This window comes from Callorhinus ursinus, unplaced genomic scaffold, assembly GCF_003265705.2.
Source record: "Callorhinus ursinus isolate GAN/ISIS: 27379988/994484 unplaced genomic scaffold, GSC_fseal_2.0 scaffold7, whole genome shotgun sequence".
NCBI classification, from domain to species: domain Eukaryota; kingdom Metazoa; phylum Chordata; class Mammalia; order Carnivora; family Otariidae; genus Callorhinus; species Callorhinus ursinus.
In genome coordinates this window covers 75,230,562-75,234,997 of record NW_027397069.1, presented here as the reverse complement: position 1 = coordinate 75,234,997, position 4,436 = coordinate 75,230,562, and the positions used below count along the sequence as shown (strand labels likewise).

Genomic DNA, 4,436 nt, shown 5'->3' with positions numbered 1-4,436 from the left:
TCCATGTTCATCAGGGATATTGGTCTCTAATTCTCCTTTTTGGTGGGATCTTTGTTTTGTTTTGGGATCAAGGTAATGCTGGCCTCATAGAGCGAGTTTGGAAATTTCTTTCCATTTCTATTTTTTAAAACGGCTTCCGAAGAACAGGTGGTTTTAATTGTATTCTAATAAATGTACACAGTTTAATAATTCAAATAGAACCAAAAGGCTTTCAAAGAAATATTTCAGTACACTGCCCAGCCTCTGTACTTAGGCCAGTACTTTGCCACAGGGGCAACCAGTGCCTTTATTTCTCGTAAGCTCTTCTGATGTTTACCTCTAAATTTCTAAACAGTGTGCTTATTATGCTACTTACTGATTGATGAATATTAGACCTGTTGACTTTCTTTTTTTAAGATTTTATTTATTTGTTTGACAGAGAGAGACACAGCAAGAGAGGGAACACAAGCAGGGGCAGTGGGAGAGGGAGAAGCAGGCTTCCCATGGAGCAGGGAGCCCGATGCAGGGCTCGATCCCAGGACCCTGGGATCATTACCTGAGCCGAAGGCAGGCGCTTAACGACTGAGCCTCCCAGGTGCCCCTGACCTGTTGACTTTTTATTATGGCATTTGATGGTTTAGCTCCTTACATCATCTCCACCATTCCTACCAAACATACAACCTCATAACAGAGTCATAGCTCTAGTAGGTTCCTAAGAAAGGGAACATGGAGAATACAATTTTGTGTCCTTCTGTATTAAATAATGTCTTCATATTTGTCTGGTCATGATGTCTTCATAAATTTGATCTGCCATCCTCCCCGCCCTCTCCTTTCCTTTCCCATTTCTTTGTTCTTATAAGTTTATATCTTTTTTTCTCCCTGTCATTTAATTGGCATTTAAGATGGGAGTAGAGATGCAAATACATGTTTAGGCTCATATTAAGCAGATGTCTCCTAACAAGTATGTGTATTTAATCAACTCATTATTTTGATGCCAGTTCCTACTGGTTCTTATTGAGTATTTGTGCAGGGTCCTGCCAAGTCTGCCAAGTGATCCCATCTCTGTGCTAGGCTGGCCCTGTTAGGTTGACACTACAGTGGACCTCTGAGAGCCAATGAAATGGAGATTCATGTGAGTTAAGAAACTTTCCCAAGGCCACACAGTGTTATTTGAAGGATTAAATAATATATTATATATATATATAATATGCAAATGTTCATTTTGTTAACTTTAAAGCACTTAAAAAGTATAAAATACTATTCTGATCAGCCTAGAAGGATTAAAGGCAAGAACTGAGATTTGAAATCTGAATCAAAGACTTTTCCCTTTCAGCCCATCTGCACTGATAACTAAAGTCCCAGAGACAAGGACCACACATAGCTCCCTATAGATTAGTGTTGTAAAATGACATGGCTGCCAGGGTGACTGGGATGGGCATTGAGGAAGAGGGGAAGAATGGTGGTACGGCAAAGAGAAATGGGAAGTGTAATTCCAGGCAGAGTCATGGAGGCAGGTGGATGGTGCTGGCAGCACTGGGGAAGAGCAGGTAACACTTCTGTGGCAGATCCAACTACAAGATGAAGGGAGACAGGGTGAGAGTCTGAAGCCTGGGTATGGGCAAGCTCCACCCCTGTTCCCCACACTGACTTTAGGCAAGTTACTTCTCTAAGAATATGCTTCATTTGGAAGTGGGGATGATAACAGTTTCTTTGAAGCGCTGTTTGGAGGATTAAATAATATATGCAAATGTTCAGTTTGTTAATTTTAAAGCACTTGGTAAATATTAAAAATTATTCTGGCCAGCCTAGAAGGATCAGTTATGATTATAAAAGACCTGAAATGCCAGTCTGAGGAATTCCTCTTATTTTCAAGGCAAAGTTGAAACAGACCATAATTCTTACAGGGGAGTGGCAAACTAATGGATAAAGCAAACCTCTGCTAGCTAAGGTCTAAGCTTCCAGTGTGGGGTGTAGCTGGCACTTGGTTCTGCAGAGTGTCCTGCAGGGAAGCCGGGAAATGCACTGGTACGGCATACTCTCCACTGAGCGGGTGTTTGTTCTCTGGAGGGAGCCCAGTGGAAAATTTTGAGCTGCAGTTAGGAACTGTGTGTATGGTCTTGGAAACTGAAGATGTTCCTTTAAAAGAAAAATCACAGTGCTTTTTAAACTCAAATGACAGCATTGACCATTATCTGCTTTTCTCTCTTGCCAGCTCTCGGGGTTTTCTTGGGATGTTATCAGGGCAAGTATCAGAACAATGCCCACTTCTGTTTTGTTTTTAACCTGAATTACAAATTACCAATTGGCAGATGTAGGCCAAGCAAAGAAGCTTCTTCTGAATGCTGGACTTTTGCAAAAATGTAGAGGCGCAGTCTTGGCTGTTGTTCTTTCTTTCCCTCTCTTCTTTTCCCCAGTGAGGGTACTTTTTGTATTCTGTTTTTGAGGGTTCCTGAAGATTGCTGGAGAACTTGACCGCTGTGGCAGACTAGCACTGATATTTTTTGTTGCCAACTGTTATTTACTATTCTAAGGAAATCAAACAAGCAAAAAACTACCCCTCCAAAACAAACTCCAAAACCAAAACAAAACACACAAACAAACTCACAATTTTTTTATGTTGCTTCTGAGAAAAAGATGCTTTTGTTTACCACTAAATTCTATTTAAAATTTCAAGTTTCAACAGTATAGTAAATATAGCATGTGTCTGATTATTTCTGCTATTGATATATGTTTTCTTTCTGAAAGAGGGATTCAAATTAAAATGAACATTTTTGGGGTCCCCTTATCTAGTCCACTTTTCAGGGGTTGGAAGGGTATGTCAGACGCGCTGTTTCCCCGTGAGCAGTGTGTGATTTGTCCACTCGCCTTCTCTTTTGCTTTCAGAATATCTTGCTCTTGACATATTATTGTGCTTATTGGTGATTTAGATCGTCTGTTTTCCATTAACCAGTGGGCTGCTTGGGGGCAGGGTCCTGTTCTTCAGCTTCCTAGCCAAGTGCCAAGCAAGGATTGATGCCCAGCGTGAGGCTGGAGTCTATTTAAAAATGAGGCCAGCACCAGCGGTACAAAGGCCATCCTTTTGGTAGTCCAGGAAGAATGTGCTGCAATCAACATTCTGGGAAGCGAAGATAAGAATGGAGAAGTTACTCGCACTGGGAGCCCCAGGGAGCTTTGGGTCCCACTTCAACACCAGGAGCTCATTTGTTGCACAACACGGAGATCAGAAGCTGATTTTTATTCTGGTTATGTGTGTATGAATTCTACTTATCTCTTTCCCTGATCAGATGGTGATTTCCTGAAGGGCAGGGTCTATGTCCTATTCAACTTTTTATCTCTACATCTAGCATCCAGAACTCCGTGAGCACTCAGTGGTGACTCAGATGAAGAGGAGGGAAAGAAAAAGGCAGGGATGGGAAAAGGGTTGGAGAGCTTGAGAGTCTCTGCTTTGATTCAGGGGCTTGTTCTGGGGGTTTCTGGGCTTTCAGTCCTCAGGGGTACAATTCAAGCTCTCACTGGCCCTCAGTGGTTCTTTCCAGGTTCCTAGCCACAGTCAGCAGCACAGGGTCCTAGTGAACGTTTCTTGGAAAGGAGTCACAGAGGGAAACTGTGCTTGGATCACCCGGGGCACTGAAAACCCAGCTCATCACAGTGGTGGAAGATGCCAAAACGTTTCATTTTACTTTGTTGAAAAGCAAGTTGTTCCTTTTTTTGACTTTAACATCCCAAGGCTAAGAAATGGTATGAAACAACTTTTAAAAATCTATTTCAATGTTCTCCATTGTTCACAAAAAGTGGATCATAAAGGGTGCAAGATAACTGAAGACACTACCACTCATGTGAATCGCTCATGGAGTGCATTGGGAAGGCCCTTTCAAAAGGCTTTATTTAGGAAGGAAGAAATTGCTAAAACCGGATGGCGCTAATAAAAATTAGATTTTAAAATTTTCATTAAAGTTGCATTGTTGGATGTAATTTTACTTATGATCTCCCCTCTATATTCCCTACCTACAACATTCAAAACAGGTAAGGCCATGTGAACGTGTGTGTATCTGTATATGCACATATATTTTTAAATTGCCAAGTCCAGATGAGAGTTTTTCTTATGAAATACAGATGTACAGTGCTTGCTTCGGCAGCACATATACTAAAATTGGAATGATACAGAGAAGATTAGCATGGCCCTTGCGCAAGGATGACACGCAAATTCGTGAAGCATTCCATATTTTTTCCTGGGATGGAGCCCAGCATCGGGCTCCCTGCTTGGTGGGAAGTCGGCTTCTCCCTCTCCCACTCCCCCTGCTTGTGTTCCCTCTCTGGCTCTGTCAAATAAATAAATAAAATCTTAAAAAAAAAAGAAATACAGATGTATGACAATGTATCCTAAGATATGTTAATTCACTTTGATGACCAATCTATCTCTTCCACCATAATCATCACACAGTAATTCCAACAGGGAA

At 41.5% G+C, this 4,436-nt stretch overlaps 1 non-coding gene across 1 annotated transcript; it reads left to right on the top strand.

Annotated features, from left to right (window-relative positions):
- Positions 1–4,099: 4,099 nt before the first annotated feature.
- On the top strand, positions 4,100–4,206 carry LOC112827011 (U6 spliceosomal RNA). Its single transcript, XR_003209126.1, has one exon. It is a non-coding gene; the product is annotated as a U6 spliceosomal RNA (small nuclear RNA).
- Positions 4,207–4,436: the final 230 nt, after the last annotated feature.